The sequence below is a fragment of the Anabrus simplex genome, chromosome 2, assembly GCF_040414725.1.
Source record: "Anabrus simplex isolate iqAnaSimp1 chromosome 2, ASM4041472v1, whole genome shotgun sequence".
NCBI classification, from domain to species: Eukaryota; Metazoa; Arthropoda; class Insecta; order Orthoptera; family Tettigoniidae; genus Anabrus; species Anabrus simplex.
In genome coordinates, this window is record NC_090266.1 from 452348435 (window position 1) to 452368243 (window position 19809).

The following is a 19809-nucleotide window of genomic DNA, read 5'->3' on the forward strand; positions in this document are numbered from 1 at the left end:
GGGTACCAGATCCATAATAGACTATATATTACCACGAATAAGGGTAGAAAATCTCCAGGACGAAGAAATTAGACACGACTGCATGGATATAATTTGTAGAAAGTTCCGAACAGTGGACAGTAAGCAGGTTCAGGATACAGAAAGAGAATCCCTATACAGTGATGCTGCAGTAACAACGGCAAGGGAATGCCTAGGAACAAGTGTGTGTAAAGATGGTATAAAGAGAACATCTTGGTGGAATGATGAAGTGAGAGCAGCTTGTAAACGTAAAAAGAAGGCTTATCAGAAATGACAATAAAGAATCTTAGGAAGAGAAGAAAAGAGGAAATGAATAGTGTTTTGGGTAATTCAGGTGAACTCATAATAGATCCCAGGGAATCACTGGAGAAGGTGAGGAAATATTTTGAAAATCTTCTCAACGTAAAAGGAAATCTTCATGTGGTGACGGAACAACGGAGCTCATGGGGAGGAGGGAAATGATTATGGTGAAATTACGCTTGAGGTAGTGGAAAGGATGGTAAATAAACTCCATTGTCGTAAAGCAGCAGGAATAGATTAAATTAGACCTGAAATGGTGAAGTATAGTCGGAAGGCAGGGATGAAATGGTTTCATAAAACAATAAGATTAACATGGAGTGTTGGTAAGGTACCTTCGGATTGGACAAAGCAGTAATTGCACCTACCTATAAGCAAGGGAACAGGAAGGATTGCAACAACTATCGAGGTATCTCACTGATTAGTATACCAGGCGCAGTATTCACTGGCATCTTGGAAGGGAGGGTGCGATCAGTGGTTGAGAGGAAGTTGGCTGAAAGCCAGTGTGGTTTCAGGCAACAGAGGGGCTGTCAGGATCAGATTTTCAGTATGCGCCAGGTAATTGAAAAATGCTACGAGAAGAATAGACAGTTGTGTTTATGTTTCGTAGATATAGAGAAAGTATATGACAGGGTACCTAAGGGAAAGATGTTCACCATACTGGGGGACTATGGGATCAAGGGTAGAATATCAGAATCAACCAAAGGTATGTAGGCTATGTTGACAATTGGGCTGCAGTGCGTATTGATGGTAGAATGAGTTCTTGGTTCAGAGTACTTACTGGTGTTAGACAAGGCCTCTCACCTTGTTGTTCGTAGTTTACATGGACCATCTGCTGAAAGGTATAAAGTGGCAGGGTAGGATTCAGTTAAGTGGAAATATAGTAAGCAGTCTGGCCCATGCTGACGACTTGGTCTTAATGGCAGATTGTGCCGAAAGCCTGCACTCTAATATCTTAACTTAAAGAAAAGGCGCAGTGAGTACGGTATGAAAATTAACCTTTCCAAGACTAAATTGATGTATGTTGGTAAGAAATCCAACAGAATGGAATGTCAGATTGATGATACAAAGCTGGAACAGGTAGATAATTTCAAGTATTTAGATGTGTGTTCTCCCAGGATGGTAATATAGTAAACGAGATTGAAGCACGGTGCAGTAAAGCAAATGCAGTGAGCTCGCAGCTGCGATCAACCGTATTCTGTAAGAAGGAAGTCAGCTCCCAGACGAAACTATCTTTACATCGGTCTGTTTTCAGACCAACTTTGCTTTACGTGAGCGAAAGCTCGCTGGATTCATGATATCTTATTCATAAGTTAGAAGGAACAGATATGAAAGTAGCGAGAATGATTGCTGGTTCAAACAGGTGAGAACAATGGCAGGAGGGTACTCCGAATTAAGAGATGAAGGCTAAGTTAGGAATGAACTGGATGAATGAAGTTGTACGCAAAAACCGGATTAGGTGGTGATGTCATATGAGGCGAATGGAGGAGGATAGGCTACGTAGGAGAATAATAGACTCTGTTATGGAGGGTAAGAGAAGTAGAGGGAGACCATGACGGCGATGGTTATACTCAGTTTCTAACGATTTAAATATAAGAGGTATAGAACTAAATGAGGCCACAGCACTAGTTGCAAATAGAGGATTTTGGCGACAGTTAGTAAATTCACAGAGTTTTGCAGACTGAACGCTGAAAGGCATTACAGTCGATAATGATAATGTATGTACGAGGTATGTATGTATGTATGTATGTATGTATGTATGTATGTATGTATGTGTGTATGTATGTGTGTGTGTATGTATGTGTGTATGTATGTATGTATGTATGTATGTATGTATGTATGTATGTATGTATGTATGTATTGGGATTACGTAGAAGTTGTAAAACTGAATCTCCACAACAGCCAAGGTACTCGACCGAATTTACGACTCTTTCCTTTATTGCCAAAAATGTTATTTGTAAAACTGAGGGGTTTTACGGAAATAAACTTTAACTTAATGCACAACTAGAGGAACATTTTTGGGACTGTATACCGTTAATAGTACCTACGAATTCTTGCGGATGTTGAATGTCTATTCTTTCAGAATTTAAAACTCTCAAATTACTACCTACGAATTCTTGAGGACGTTGAATGTCTAATACTTCATGATTTAATCCTCTCAAATTACTAATAACTTTTCACAAGCTTAATACATATATGAAAATGAAAACCTACAACCTGTTTTCCAGTCATTGACCGGGACAGGGATGTAATGAATGAAACATATAACGGCTGTTATTACAATGGGGTCGCCACTCCCAAGGTGATTTATTAATGAGTGATAAATGTTATGAAATGGTAATGGAGAGTGTTGCTGGAATGAAAGATGACAGGGAAAACCGGAGTACCCGGAGAAAAACCTGTCCCGCCTCCGCTTTGTCCAGCACAAGTATCACATGGAGTCACCGGGATTTGAACCACGGTATCCAGCGGTGAGAGGCCGACGCGCTGCCATCTGAGCCACAGAGGCTCCTTAATACATATGATGAGCCTAAATAATAGAGGATGTTTCATCTCGATTTTAATCAAAGATCGGTGCTGCTCTCTATACAATCTAATTTCTATATCTTAGATTTTTTAATAAGAAGTGGTCTTCAGACAATACACTCCTAAGGTGATATGACTGGGTGATGACATGATGAATGATGACAAAAATATTTAATTCTATAAAACCATTTGAATTACGAAGTTAAAATTTCAATCGTATCTTTAGTGTTAAGTAACAGAATGTTTGAAACAAATTTAACCCTTCAGAGAGTTAAATGGGGGCTAAGATCCGAAAACAGATACATTTATTCCTTCCTCCGAAGCCGTTTAGTGTACGAAGACAAAATTCTAAATAGCGGTATATATTATAAATCCTAGGTGTGGAATAGGAAATATTTTTAATTATTCCACCCATAAGGTGTTAAATGGGGTTATTTCCGCAAAGAAAATTATTCAACTCTACAAAATACGTTCGACGAACAAATTTGTAATATTGCGACAAGTTTCTTCGTTCATGTCCTAGATCTGAAATAATATATACTTCAAAATATTTCTCTTCTAAGATGTTTATATGGTAGTTGACCCTCAAAAACACAATATCCATTCTTCCGGGACCGTTTCGGGCACGATATTAAAATTTTACATGAAGGGTGGTATTCTGTGTCTTAGATGTTAAAAAATATTTTAAGACAACCACAGCCTAAAGAAACATTCATTCTTCCATTACTGTCCGATGTATTGCACCCATAATCGTACATCTTAGATGTTAAATAAGATTACAATTCTGTACGGGGTTGAAATGGGTGTTGGAAAATAAAATTAATAATCATTCCCCCAAAACCGTCTGACGTATGAACTGAGAGTGTATGCCCATTTTACTGGCTCAGTTGACCGTAGACTCTCCGAAATATAAAACTTTGAAAAATAACATTGAATTTAAAACCGTAGCGAAGCACGGGTGTCTTGCTAGTTTATTCATATAAAATCAATAACAGTACCCTTTAATATGGCAATGGGACTGTTGATGAAATCTGCCCTTCATAGCCTCTTTGTTGTAGGTTGTCATGATTCTCGTGTACAGGGCACAGAATGAGATGGAAATAGCAGTGACAAATGAAAAGATAACAACCACAATAATGTCATCGTGTATGATGTGGATGTAACTTTGTTTTCCTGTAATGAGTGACGGGCTTTCTCGTTCAGATTGTTGCATAGTGATCAAAGGAATATATTGGCTGCGGTGGGCATAATAGCTTAGTGGAATCGATAGTTGTTTTACATTAAGGTAGTCATAGTTAGGATCATTCACAATGCATGTGAAATTAATGAAATCCACTTGTTTTTATCTCACGTAAGCTATTTATCCATTGACCTCTTATTACAGGCTATTAAACTGCAAGTTTGCATACTCTGGAGTAATAATAATAATTGTTCCGTGGATTTTGTGGAACGCAGAGATGAAAGAAGGTGCGGCACGAATGGGTGGATATAGAAAAGATGAAAGATTTATTTAAAACTTAAACATCTGTGTTATATTTCTTTTCGGAAAATCAAAATTGTTACGAGCTGAGGTCTTGCATTCCTTGGAATTCCCTCGAAAATACTGAAAACTCATTTGGACTATACAGAGGCTTGGCCTATACTACGGTGGTGACTAGATGAAAAGAAAATCTTAAGTTACAAAATTACGAAATCAGTTTAACTTTTGTGAAGGCATAGTCACCTCAATATCAAGTTGAAGGGGAGTGCAAGAAGGTGCCACTCTTTATTCCTTTAGTTAGACTAGAGTCCTCAGACTTATTTGAAATTTACATTGAGAAAATAAAAGTGACATTAAAAAATTGAAACTTCCCCTCGGACTACCTTTCTTAGAGTATTACATGATTACACAGAGTCCGTCATAACCTTGAGCTGCTGGACCTCCCGGAGATCGACGAGGCAGCCTTTCCCGCTTCCTCCGTTACGATTACACTCTAAACCTCTTGACTGGAGCGATCACAAAGACAACATGGCCCGAAATGTCCCAGATTTTTTTAGCGAAGAGGAAGGTTTCAGAATTCTCTGGGCCGAAACCCTGACACGCCCCAATTTTATTTGGACAATCAAATATCAAAACACTGTGATTGGTTACTTAAATAATTGTACATCATTTCTTATTGGCTGAAATATTAAATTGGCGGGAAGAGATAGAAGTGTTGATAACATTAGAACACCAAAAACAATTTCCAAAAAATTCAGTTTGACCAACTAATGAATACCAAATGTATCTGGAATTTTAATTGTCCATCGTCTCATAAGAGGGAGCACTTAGTTTGACAGTAGAGACCTGTGTCGAAAAACGTTCAAATATCTTTTACCGCATAGTTTGATGTCACGGTTACGGATGGCCTTCTCAAAGACACTTCATTTAAATCCACGGGGCGGGTGTGCCACCGGTATAATAATAATAATAATAATAATAATAATAATAATAATAATAATAATAATGATAATAATAATAATAATAATAATAATAATAATAATTGTACCGGGCGGTACACCTCCACGCCGCGAATTCAGATATTGCGCCAGTTGAAACCTCTCTACAGGACGAAGCCTGAACTTTAACAAACTGTATTAACTCAACGGTTTCTCGGAAGATGTCACTACTGTAAATTTGGTAAGTTTGAAGTGTTCTGAACTGTGTCTATTTTGATTTGTGTTTGTTTGCTCTGTAGCAAGAAGTGTGGACATTCTCTTCTAGATGTCACTACTTAAAAGCTATAACTGTGCACCCTGGTGCGAAGTGAACGAACTGTTTTTGAAGAAATTTTGTATCTATAAGTTTGTCCTTTGTTAAATTTCTTTCTTTCATTTTTTGGGTTGGCAATATTGATCTCTGTTTCCGCCAGTTTTAAATTCAGCCAATCCTAAATTTTCTAAATTAATTTTCCACCAATCCTAGATTTCTTCTTCAGTTTTGACTTGTAATCTTTAGCCGACCAATAAAAGTTTGTGGGCGGGTTGTTATCATTTATGAAAGGTCTCGAATGTTCCACGAGGGTATATAAACTGCTGATTTTCTTGTCTCGGGGCCACTTCAGTAACATCTGTCTTAGTGTGTGAATATGTAGCAGGGGGCGGGAAGCGCCTCTTTCTTCAAGCAGCAGTTCATCTACAAGGTAATGGCCTATTAACATCTTCATTTCTTGCTAGCTCAGCAGTTTAACTCTCGGGGAGGGTTCGAAACCTTTAGTATTTAACCTACCTTTTTAAAATGTAAATTCTTTTCTGTCTATCTATAAATTACAATCTGTAAAGCGGGGATAGAGAGTGCTTCACCCTCTCGAACTCCCCTTCATTTTTGAAAAAGGAGGTGACTACGTTTTCATAACCGTTCTTCTCTTCTTTAATATAGTAAGTTTTCTCATACGTGTCACCTCCCTAGATTGGGATTAGCCCCTGTATTATCGGCCTAGCGCCACATAGGTTTTTGACACAAACGTTGTGTTGGAGTGCAAGTTATCGCCTCCATTCTATTTTGCACTATGGGCCAGTAACTTAACTTGATGTTTGTTTTCCTCATGTAAAGACCCTGTAGGTTGGGTATCTAATACCCCTGTTTCTTGGTGTGCCTTGAGGGCAGTCTGAAGTGAAAGTTGTTGTGGCCTTTGAGAGGCTTGTCAAATTGAGAGCGGGTCTGCTCTTTTCCTTAACATTGTAATTAGGAGCAAGTGCTCCTTGTACTTAGGGGTTTTCTGCACTTTAGCAATTGTGATTGCGAGCTGAGAGCTCAGAAAGTAAACTTGGGGCTCGAAGCCCAAATTTTGTAATGAGCTGTAATTTGTTCATTGTTGAGCTGCTACTTGGTACCTGTTATAATCTGTTGAGTTTGAAAAGAAAATATAACCTTTGTTAAAGTTTTAAATTAACTTTAATTTTGTAGTTGAGACCTATTCCCGCTCGCACCTTCTTTCACCTCTAACTACCACGGACAACTCTGTAATAATAATAATAATAATAATAATAATAATAATAATAATAATAATAATAATAATAATAATAATATCTGCTTTACGTCCCACTAACTACTTTTACGGACTTCCCGGAATTGTATTCTTCATGAGTTATCGTATGTACTAATTAATATAAGGACACGTGGATGGCGTATTTGCACACTTTGAAATACCAGCGGACTGACCCGAGATCGAATCCACGAACTTCAGATCAGAAGACCAGTGTTCTACCTTCTGTGCTAATCAGCCCAGCTGCTCTGGAATGTTTATATAATATGATCTATTACGATGCCGTTATTGAAATACCATTGTCCAGTGAAATATAATTAATTCTTTATGAAGTCTATCATTGTAGTTGGAATATCATAGCCGTGTTATATTGTCATCAAGCTGGCCGTACTTTGAATCCTGGCAAATAAAATGGAAAATTACGACCCTGTGTTTCGGATTCCACGTAAACCTCTATGTTCTGCTGCTAAGACCACGATATCCACAGTCACAACTATCAGATTGTTTTGCTTAATGCTAATCGAATTATAACAACTGCCGTGGAACAGACCGCGAGACGGTGACGGCCACTGTGACCACACCCACGAGCTCAAGAGGCTGGAATACATTAGGTGCTCATCTCGTATTCTCAAGGTTCTTTGGAGTTGAATTCAGACAGAGTCAATTTCGTGTGTAATACTCTCCCAATCCAACATCTCCTAAGACGATACTGGTGGCTTTTGCTTGTTGCTTTGTGTGAGGTGCTTGGGAAATCTTGATTATCAACACTGTATATTTAGGATGTGTGAAGTTTTCTGATAACCAGTGTAATGAAGATAAATACTTAATAAACACAGAGGTGGAAAATAAATGGAAATTAGGCCATTTGTAAATGAAGACGTGTTCAAAAATATATTTCCGAGAGGTAAAATATCGTTTGTACTACCTCCACTGTACCACTACACAAAAATATTTACAAGCTGTAATTGTTATGAAAGGTAAGGCTCTTCAGAACTGGCGATTCGACTTGCATAAAAGGTAGCAAAATGTCAGCCTCAGCAGCTTCTTTCTGCTTTCCTGTAAAGTTAGTGAAATGTGACTCAGGCTACGATAGTGTACCTCTGACGTGCAGAATTGTCGCAGTGTATTCACCATGTGAGTGTGCAGATGAGGATCAAGTTAACATGATTTATGAAGTTTAGAGTGACTTCGTAGTCAGGGTCAATACCACGGACAGCGTAATGCTAATGGGCGATTTCAATGCGGGAGTTGGAAATAGAAATGAAGGATACGGAAAGGTGAGGGATAAATTTTGTGAAGATATGGAAGCTAATAGTAATGGGATGCGTTTACTGGACTTCTGTGCTAATATTCAGTTAGCAGTTACGAATACTTTCTTCAAGCAAAGGCGTAAGGCAATTCGCCGGTGCGGATGGGAGGGAAGGGACACCAGATCCATAACAGGCTATATCATAACCGACCTTGAATTCAGGAAATCTGTTAAGAATTTGCCGGTATTCCAGGGATTTCTTGATGATACAAGCCTAGGATAGATAAAGTGAAATCTGTTTGCAGACGAATAAAGGTAGAAATCTTCCAGGATGAGGAAATTAGACCGATGTACAGGGGTATGAGTTGTGAAAAGTTCCGAACAGTAGACAGTAAGCAGGTTCAGCTTATGGAAAGAGAATGGTTGGGGTACAGGGCCTAGGTAGTAGAGACAGCAACGGCAAGCCTGTGAAGAACCGTGTGTAAAGATGGATAAAAGCGAACATATTGGTGGAATGATGAAGTGAGAGCAACATGTAAGCGTAAAAGGAAGGCGTTTCAGAAATTGTTCCAAACAAGGACTGATGCAGACAAGAAATTTCACGTAGATGAAAGAAACAGAGCGATGAAAAATTGTTGTTGAATCCAAGGAGACGTGGGAAACATTTCGAGACAGTAATGGAATCTTAGAAAGGAAGGGAGAGTGGAAATGGAAAGTGTTTCGGTTAAATCAAATGAACTCATAATAGATCCCAGGGAATCACTGTACAGGTGCAAAATATTTTTTTTCAACTTTGTCAATGTAAAAGGAAAACACACTGGTGTCGTCGCGAACAACCGAGCCCATGGGGAAGAGGACAATCATGTTGGCGAAATTACGCTTGACGAAGTTGAAAGGATGGAAAATAAAATCCATTACCGTAAATCAGCGGGAATTGATGAAATTAGATCTGAAATGGTGAAATATAGTTGGAAGGCAGGGATGAAATGGCTTCACAGAGTAATACTATTAGAATGGAATGTTAGTAAAATACCTTCTGATTGTACGAAAGCACTAATTGCAGATACATATACACAAGGGAACAGGAATGATTGCCACAACTATGATATTTAGGGTAGATTATTAAAACTATTGATCAGTACACAGCGTATTTGAAAGGGAGTATGCGATCAGTGGTTGAGAGTTAGTTGATGAAAGTGTGTTTTCAGACCACAGGGGGTGGTCAGGATTAGATTTTCAGTATGCACCTGGTAATTGAAAAAATGCTATGAGAGGAATAGACAGTTACGTTTACGTTTCGTAGATCTAGATAAGGTATATGAATGAGTACCGAGGAAAAAGATGTTCGACCGAGCTCGATAGCTGCAGTCGCTTAAGTGCGGCCAGTATCCAGTAATCGGGAGATAGTGAGTTCGAGCCCCACTGTCGGCAGTCCTGAAGATGGTTTTCTGTGGTTTCCCATTTTCACACCAGGAAAATGCCGGGGCTGTACCTTAATTAAGGCCACGGCCGCTTCATTCCAATTCCTAGGCCTATTCTATCCAATCGTCGCCATAAGACATATGTGCGTCGGTGCGACGTAAAGCAAATAGCAAAACAAACAAAAAACAAAAAAAGATGTTCGCCGTACAGGGTACTATGATATTTAGGGTAGATTACTAAAAACAGTCAAAGGCATTTGCGTTGACAATAACACTGCAGTGAGAACTGATAGTAGAAAGAGTTCTTGGTTCAAGGTTAGGGGTTAGACAAGGCTGTAATGTTTCACCATTGTTGTTCATAGTTTACGTGGCTCATCTACTGAAAGGTATAATGTGGCAGGGAGGGATTCAGCTAGGTGAAAGTGCAGTAAGTAGTTTGGCCTATACCGACGTCTTGGTCTTAATGGCAGACTGAGCCAAAAGCCTGCAGTCTAATATCTTGGAACTTGAAAATAGGTGCAATAAGTATGATACGAAAATTAGCTTCTCCAAGACTAAATCTATGTCCGTAGGTAAGAAACCTGACATAAATTAATATCAGCTTTGGAATACAACGCTAGAACAAGTAGAAAATTTCAAGTATTTCGGATGTGTGTACTCGCAGGATGGTAGTACAGTAAGTGAGATTGATTCAAGTTGCAGCAAAGCTAATACAGTGAGTTCACAGTTGCAATGAACAGTATTCTGTGAGAAGAAAGTCAACTTTGGATGAAACTACATTGGCGGAAAAAATATCCAAACGCTATGAAATCATTAGTGTAGAATACGGAAATTTTGGCAATATGTTTGTCGAGGTGACATATTTGATTAAATGTACAAGACTGCAGAACAATATCCGCGCGAGAAAAGCCATCGCAAATGTGCCATGCTGGTCCATTAATTACCGGTGTAATCGCCTGACTTTTGAATGCAGGCATGCAAACGTGCGTGCATTGTGTCGTACAGGTGCCGGATGTCAGCTTGTGGGATGGAGTTCTTTGCCTCTTGCACTTGGTCGGTCAATACAGGGACGGTTAATGCTGATTGTGGATGACGCTGGAGTTGTCCAATGATGTCCCATACGTGCTCGATTGGGGACAGATCGGTGGATGTAGCAGTTCAAGACAACGTGTGGACACTCTGTAGAGCACGTTGGTTTACAACAGCGGCATGGGGCGCGCATAACCCTGTTGGAAAACACCCCAGGGAATCCTGTTCATGAAGGGCAGCACAACAGGTCGAATCACCAAGCGGAATACACATCTGCAGTCAGGGTGCATGGGATAGCCACGAGAGTCCTCCTGCTGTCATAGGAAAGTGCTCCTCAGACCAGAACTCCCGATGTAGGTCCAGTGTGTCGACAGTTGCCGCAGACAGGTGGAATGCAGGCGCTCACCTGGCCTCCTCCTAACCAACATACGGTCATCACTGGCACCTAGGCAGAACCGGATTTCATCGGAAAATACAACGGACGTCCACTCCATCCTCCAATGAGCTCTCGCTTGATACTACTGAAGTCGCAGGCGGCGGTGGTTTTGGGGTAAGTGAAATGCATGCCGCAGGCCATCTGGCTCGGAGCTGTTTTCCAAGTAACCGATTTCGAACAGTTCGCTGCTTCGCTGTGGTGCCAACTGCCGCTGGAATTGCTGCTGCAGATGCAGTCCGCTGTGCCACAGCAATACGCCGAATAGGTCAGTCCTCCCTCTCGATGGTGCCACGGGGACGTTCGGAACCCGGGCTTCTTGCGAGCGTTCCTTCTCATGACTACTGCTGCCAGCACGCATGCACAGTAGATACATTTCTTGCCAAGTCGTTCTGCAACAGCGCGGAAGGAAATTCCACCTTCACGAAGTTTCGTTCAACCGCAGTGGGCTGTACATACTGGCCTCTTCGTCATCGTAAAGGCACTCTTGACCCACTTACAGTCACTTCTTCCAATCTCACAGGTAACTAACTATCTCGCAGAGTTCAGCCCATATTTAAAGCCAACCTGACGTGCAACGTCATGGGGCCACTACTAGCGCCACGCTAATGCGATTTGCGGGAAATTTGAATCAACGCCATTTTCCAGGCGTGTAAACACGCGTTCCTTGATCTAGCACAACCACTTCATAATATTTGGATATTTTTTCCGCCAGTGTGTCTTTAGCGCCGGTCTGTATTCAGACCAACTTTGCCTTGCGCGAGTGAAAGTTGAATGGGCTCAGGATACTGTTGTGGTAATGGTATTCGAATCCCGCGCGCAGCGCGGCTGGAATCCAGTTCTTGCCGGCAGAGTTGACCAGGTAACCAGCTGACACTCCATGTTACCGCTCGAGACCCTATATAAGGGAGTGGGCCGTGAGAGAAAGCAGTCAGCACCATCATTCACCATCATTTTCACCACGAGAGCCAGCACCTGACCTGAGCAGACGTCACTCCGAGCCAGCACCCTGCCAACCGCCAGCTCACCGTCGTCGCCCGCCAAGAGCCAGCCCAGCCCACTCGCTCTCGCCATCGCCACGAGCCCTTGCCCGCACTCCCGGGCAGCCAATCACGTTCGAGCCTGCCAAGTTCCCAGCGCGGTCCGACTTCCCAGATATACTCTGGGCCCAGTCTTTCTGTGGTCTACCATTTCGCCACCGGCTCTTCGTCCAGCTACTAGTCCAGTCCAGCACGGTGAAGATCTCCTCAAGATAAAGAGCAATTTGTCTGCACTCTGCGGGTACCTGTTCGTGCCTTGTCCCGGCGCGATCCGTTAAAACTACACCTGGTACGACTGGTGCCCGCCGAGTGCCCCTACGCTGGTCCTCCTAGGAGTTTGACCGTTTAGTGCTTCACCGCCCCCCCCCCCTCTACTCACCTTTCCACCACCGGGACCCCCTTGGTGGATCGAGTAGCCAAGACCCCGGTTTTCCCACCATGACCTCCGACTCTGACTCCTCTTTCAACTCCTACTCTGAACTTCTTCTTCCTGACTCCGCACATCACCATCCATTACTACATCAAACCAACCTACCCGACTCCGTATACCTACCTTTCATCCTACCGTATATCAGTGATCCCAAACTCAATGCACTCCAGCAACTCCAAGCTTTACACGCTCAACGCTTTGTCATTTCCACTGCCACCTCCCCAGTCCTGGAACATATCCAACTGATGCAGGAACTCAGTAACGGCTATGTCCTCATCTTCTCCCATAGCCAAGAAGGATTCTTCAAAATTCGAGAGCAGCTCGTCAAGCATAACATTTCCTACCAATGTTGTGCTGATGATGCTCCCACCGCCGACGCCTCCTGCCAGTCCACTCCATCTACCAACCATCTAGCAATCCACTCCCAACCTTCCGTCGTCTACTCTCCACCACCTACCAAATCCAAACATAAACAAACTCAAACCATGCGACCTCGTCCTACCATTTCCAGACCAAATCAAACCGATTTCACCTTCTCTCGCGACTCTGTCACCACCCCCACTCCACCATCTACCGCTTCTCAAGACACACAAACCACCTCATCCCCCCCCCCCGTTACAAACTGATACCGAACCCGGAAGCGAGACTCTTTTAATCTCGCAACCGAGTAAGGTCACTCACTCCAGATACACTCAGACGCGGAGTAGGCGTAGAAAACCTGCACCGCAGTCTCCCACCACAACAACACCTCACACTTCCAGAACAGAGACTCGGACCCGTCCCCCTTCCCGCCCTGCCTTAGTGACTCAGTGCTACAACTGCCTTCAGTTGTATCATTCAGCGGCTTCTTGCCCTAATGATACACGCTGCAACAGATGTGGAGGTGCACAACGCCACACTGTCTGCACTGTGCTAAAGGCCCAGGCGAGGTGCGCGAGCTGTGAACGCAGTCACGCAGCCTCTTACCCTGGCTGCCCATTTCTAAAGAAGGCCATTCGAGCTCACTACAGGCAGGCACGACACTTATACACTGCTCCTCCACCGGCCCTCCCAGTCCCTCCTCCACCAAGCCAAGACAATTCCACTCTTCTTAACCTGCTCCTTATCAGACTTCTCTCGTCCCTTAACCCTCCCTCCATGCCACTCAGACAACTCCTCGTCAATTAACCCTGTTAAGATTGCCAACTGTACCAAGCTCACTACCCCTGAAGCACTAAACTCTTGCGTAGCAACGAGAAGTGCTGCAGCAACATCGGCCGTGGTCAACGAGTGGATGGGTGACCACATCCTCCTGCTTTGCTCGCCTACCTAATAACCCCTACATCTCCTCCCCCTCGTCCTGATTCTGTAATTTCTTCTTCAATTCTCATGATTCCCATTTCTAATTCGTCATGACAGTTAAGCAACATCGGGCATGGCATCACTTAGAAGCTTAAGGCATTGTCTGTCCTTGCTGTGGAGTGAATGTCCACTAAACCCGATCCTTGCTTCACCCTACCCACACGCCCCTTGGGCGCAGGGCATATTCTGTCCAGTTCGGATGTAAATAGAAGACTGACCACCCGCAACAGAACGTCAAGTTTGGAATAAGAAGAATCCTCAAGAAAAAGCGCTCAAAGCCCCAACGGGCTGATAGGCTATAATACTCACGGTGCAGGCCCTGTCTGCACCAACGAGACGGTCCTGCTGCTGCTGCTGCAGTCAGTCGTGCAACGGCTAGCTACACGTTACTTCAGAAGCGCAGAGGATGCTCTGTATAAGCCGCGTACTGAATAGGTGGACTGAAGCTAGCTCGTGACGTTTCTACCTCTAGACCCGCCGACATCACTCCAAACTTTACATTCTCAAATCTTCAGCTCTTCAGCTTTGCAAGTCAGTTTCTATGCAACCTTTCTCCCTCAGCGAGTCTTCATTAATTTGTGTACTGGTAACGTGTAAATATTGTATATATCACAAATGTTTATGTGATAAAACCGCTCGTTCTATGAAAATACTTTTTCTTCAGAAGAAGCTGGACTTTGAGTTTAATGTGCAAGTGGCACATATTTCGCAATATTGTATCATTGCAATTCTCCTTTAATAATATTTTGTTTCCTGTGTGTGAAATAACTCCATTAATACACAACAGATACCTTATTCATAAGTGAGAAGTAATAGAATCGAGCTCGATAGCTGCAGTCGCTTAAGTGCGGCCAGTATCCAGAATTCGGGAGATACTAGGTTCGAACCCCACTGTCGGCAGCCCTGAAAATGGTTTTCCGCGGTTTCCCATTTTCACACCAGGCAAATGCTGGGGCTGTACCTTAATTAAGGCCACGGCCGCTTCCTTCCCACTCCTAGCCCTTACCTGTCCCACCGTCGCCATAAGACCTATCTGAGTCGGTGCGACGTAAAGCAACTAGCAGAAGTAATAGACATGAAGGCAGCGAGAATGACGGCTGGTACAAGCAGGTTGGAACAATGGCAGAAGGGTACTCTGAATGAGGAGATAAAGGCTAAGTTAGGAATGAGCTCGATAATTGCAGCTCTACGCAGAATTGAGGGGTCATGCGAGGCGGATGGAGGAATTAGGTTCCGTAGAAGAATAATGGACTCTGTTATTTTGGGTAAGGGAAGTAGAGGGAGACCCAGACGACGATTTCAAGATAATGAGTATAGAATTAAACGAGCTCACACAACCAGTTACAAATAGAGGATTGTAGTGGCGGTCATGAAATTAACAGATGGTTGCAGACTGAACGCTCAATGGCATAACGGTCTATACTGAAGATGTATGTTTGTATGTATGTATGTTGTTGTTATTATTACGTATTATTATTATTAGGCCTATTATTATTCAGGTGAGTTCAAGACTGTCGTCTGCCTGGCTGAGTAGCTCAGACGGTAGAGCGCTGGCCTTCTGACTCCAAGCTGGCAGGTCCGATTTTGGGTCAGTCCTGTTGTATTTGGAGATGCTCAAATATGCCAGACTTGTGTCGGTAGCTTGCAGGCATGTAATAGAATTCCTATGGGACATAATTTCGGCGCATTGGCTTCTCCGAAAATCATAACTGTAGTTAATGGGACGTAAACCTAATTATTAACTGCTGTCTGTGCTGTTCGTTAACGTGTCTGGAGCCTACAGTACGGAGTGGTCGCACTTAAACATCTTGAAATGCCGCCGAGCTCAACCACGATCGAACCAACCATCTTTGGAACACAGCGACAAAGATTAACCGACTACGTAATTAAGGTTAGACGGACGGTGTTTTTGTCTAACACTGCATTAGACGCTTGTTCCACAATACTACTTTTAATTAGAAATGGTACACTGTTCACTGTTACAGAGGAGAATTTATGAAGCAACATGATATTGGTTTTCAGGCTATTGTTTACGGTGCACTCTATTTAATACTTTTGTTTATATAATTAAAATCTTTGTTTTTTTCACAGACCATTATACCCTAGCCCCGAGCAAGATAAACAATACATATCTGCATGCGGAGGAAGTGTTTTTTGGTTCGATACGATTCTAATAGCCTCCAATGCGAAAGAACCTGAATAATTTTCGGAATTAGATTCCCATGATCCCAAAGATGTATTTGCGTTGTTGTCTTTTTCAGTTAAAGTGATGACTGACCTAAAAGGCTTTCTTGTCCGTGAATTCAAACAGCTTCAATGAAGTTTTGTTGGAAAATTAGTATCTAGAATACATGAATACATTAGCAAGATGCTTGGCATTTGCAGACGACCTTAACTCACGACACTCACAGAGACCAAGCACAGATCGAACTCGTAAACGAAACAGCGAAGAAAGTAAGTGTGCAGGCGTTTTTCGCAAAAAATAGAATATATTCCCTGTAAGAAACAAGCACCATAATACATGGAAACAAATTATGACAAAATCAAGAGACTTTCACACTCTATACTGAAGATGTATGTACGTATGATGTATGTATATTATGATTATGATTATTATTATTATTATTATTATTATTATTATTATTATTATTATTATTATTATTATTATTATTACTCGCAAATAACAGTAGTAAGGGCAGAGCCGGTTCAAAAACCGTGAGTGATTTGAAGTTTGCTGAATCAGCATTTTTTTTAAGGTCATGGCGTTATAATGACAGAATACATTCCATGTAACCAACAAGTGCCTAACCTCACTGGATCCACGGAGGAGGTCATCGGTTAGGTCAGTGACTGATTTTTGGGGAACATCTCTCTTCCTGGACCACTGCGGTCCGCCAAAAAATTGCCGCCTTCCTCATCAGTCCCCTGTTCCCTTCAAGCTTAATGCCTCAGAGCGGAGACCAACTGGAGAGACCAGCAGTTGTCCGGCTGTTCGTCCGAAGACGAACTGGCATGATGTCGCGCCTTTTTTTCTGGGGCAGGAGGCGGGCGTGCACCCCCTGCGTGGTAATCAACACAAGCTATATCGCATCCGATATGTTGTTATTTCTAAGAAGAGAAATAGAAATCAGGGAGGATTGGAAAGAAGTGATGTTCAAGGAAGTATCTGCCTGTTCTCATGCTTGTAATGCTACCGGGCCAGATGAGGTGATGAAGTATCGTAGTGGTGAAATCGGATAGTAAATACCAGAGAAAAACCACATAGCCAGGAATAGAAAGCATTCATGTAAAACCTGACATACCGTAGATTGCACATATAAGGACGGGGGCTGGATAAGTTCAGATAATATTAGGTATGATGCATAAGTCAATATCCTGCTCCAGACCGGTCTCATTCATGGAACCATCCCTTCCAGGTACTGCTATGTCTAGCGCCGGCCTTGCCGGATACCATTCCACGTCGCACGAAGTCCCAGGACTTGCGACGCAACGTGGCCTCCTTGGGGTCCCTGGTATCTTGTCTCCGATCCGAATATGGCCACGCCCAGCTAGACGGATGATTATTTGAGGTTGTTAGCACATGGTGACGGGCCTCCTTCCTCTCTGCGCGAGCCATGGCTCTGTTCACTGGGCAACTCCGGTGAGAGATCGGATGGCCCCCGCGCATTTGGCCCACACGGGCACCTCCCTCTGCGCCGTGTAAGCTGTGTGGTGGTGGTCACTAGAACAGTGGTTACAGCTTACCTGGAGCCCACTGCCAACCACCCTGTGGCCACTTCATACAGCGGAAACACTGCAAGAGCTGTTGAGCGGGATATGCATGTCTCACCTGATTGCCACTTCCTGCTGACGTCCTCTCCTGATTGGCTCTTCTTTCAACTGCCTTCTTGGGAATAGTCGTGGAATTCTGCTGTAAGACCCTCTCCCGGATGGCCGGCATCTTCTTCTTCTTCTTCCTCTTCTTCATGGTGCGGGGGCGGTGTCTTCTTCCTGGCGACGGTCTCTTTTCGGCAAGGGTGGAGGCCTAGTCCTGGTAGCACCCCTCTTCTTGGCTTGGGGAACGTGACGACACGGGCAGGTCCGGTGCAGTGCCGGCTTCTTCTTGGCTGACGGCGGCGTCGTCGATAGACGCAGGCATCTTACTGTTTCCCTGTCCTGCAAGGCACACACAGATGTCTACATCGTGAAGGAGGCGCTGGTAAGCCAGAAGGCCTGGATAGAAACCTCGGAAAGCCAGGGGAAGTCTATCTCCACCTCTGTGTTGCCACCCATTCTCCAGGGCGTCATCCTGGTCTACGCCCGGGGGATGGGCCATTTCTGGGTGGCCCGTGCAGGTGGCTGACGTTCCTGGCTGGCGGCTTTGGGCGGCTGCGTCTACTTCGAAAAAGTAGGGCAGGACTATCTGAATCACGCCTACGCGACGCTCGGGAGCGTCGCTATCCAGACCGATCCTCGCAGCCGTGGGCTTTAGGACAGGCGAGGGGCATGAGTCCATGCCCACCTTCTTGTGTCTCCTCCTCCTGGAAGTCTGCATGGCAATCGTCGTCTTATCAGGCCTGGTGACGTCTGACATCCATGGTTCATCACCCGTTCTCGAGAGTTGGTCCGTCTGCATGGCACTGTCTTCCCTGTAACAGAAAAATTACCTATGCCCGGAATCTTAATCTTCTCCATCACGCAGATGACTTCTTCGTAGTGCGTGATGTCGGCTGCGTCATAGGGGCGAACGAGCATATCCGGACTGGGTCTTGATAGTCTTCGTGGATGTGATAGTAAAACAAATGCCTGATTGTGTTGTCCATTACGCTGCCCCCACGGGCCTTCGCAGCTTCTCGTCGTAGTACATCAGCATTGCCGGGTTCTCCTGGTCAACGTGATCGGATAGTAGCCTAAAGTCCTTCGCGTTCTCTTCGGATAGCAGCTCTCTTCCTCTGGGCTGATTACGTTGGGTTCTGCCATGTTCCCTTATGGTATGGTACCTATAATAACTCCTGTAAGTGTTTAGACAATGCTCTTTGTGTGTACTGACAAGTACACAGCTGGCGACAATGCTCCCTATATTTACTGGTTTTTCTGAGAAGTACTTGTACTGGAAAAGAAAGGGTCAAAGTGGAGGCCCATACGCCCGTCCTCTAACACAGTATGGTTGCTCTTCGGCATGATTTTTTTCCGGAGGGGGGGGTGCGAATCCCGCATCCCCCGCGTGGCAATCGACTATTTTCTACATTGCCTCCGACATGTTATTAGTTTTAAGAAGAAAAAGATAGTAGGGAGGAGCGGGAGTGTAACACTACAGGAGTATCTGCCTGTCCCCATGCTCAGCATGTTACCAGGCGAGATGTGATGATGGATATTAATAGCGGTGTAATCGGGTAATAAGCGTGAGGACAAAACCACATAGGCGGAAATACATGCCTACATGTAAAACTTGACATTTTGTAAGTAGCACATGCAAGGATGGAGAGGTCCAGGTAATTGGATTTGTTGGGAATACGTATCATGCACAAGTCATAAGCCTATTCCTCGCCAGTCCAGTTATTCAGGGGATCAGTCATTCTGGGTACTGTTGTGGCTAGCGCGAGCCTTGCCGGTTGCCAAGGCATGCGGCAATAGCCACTAGGGCCTGTCGCATAGCCCGACTCCCTTGGGGCCCCTCGTACCCAGTCTCCGATCCCGGAGAATGAGGCCAAGCCCGCCGAGTCGGAGACCTGCTGGACGGATGCAGAACATGGAACCGGGCCTCCTTCCTCTCTGCCCGCGCCATGGCCCGGTATACAGGGCAACTGCGATGAGAGACTGAGTGGCCCCCCGCGCAGTTGGTGCACACCGGCGCCTCTCTAAATGTAGCGCAGGCCGTGTAATGATGATCACTACCACAGCGGTTGCACCCCACTTGGAGACCACAGCTAACCTAACGGTGGCCCCACCTCTAACAGCGGAAACACTGCAAGAGCTGCTGAGGGGGACGTTATTTTCTCTCCTGTCTGCAGCTACCCGCTGAGGTCCACTGCTGATTGGCTC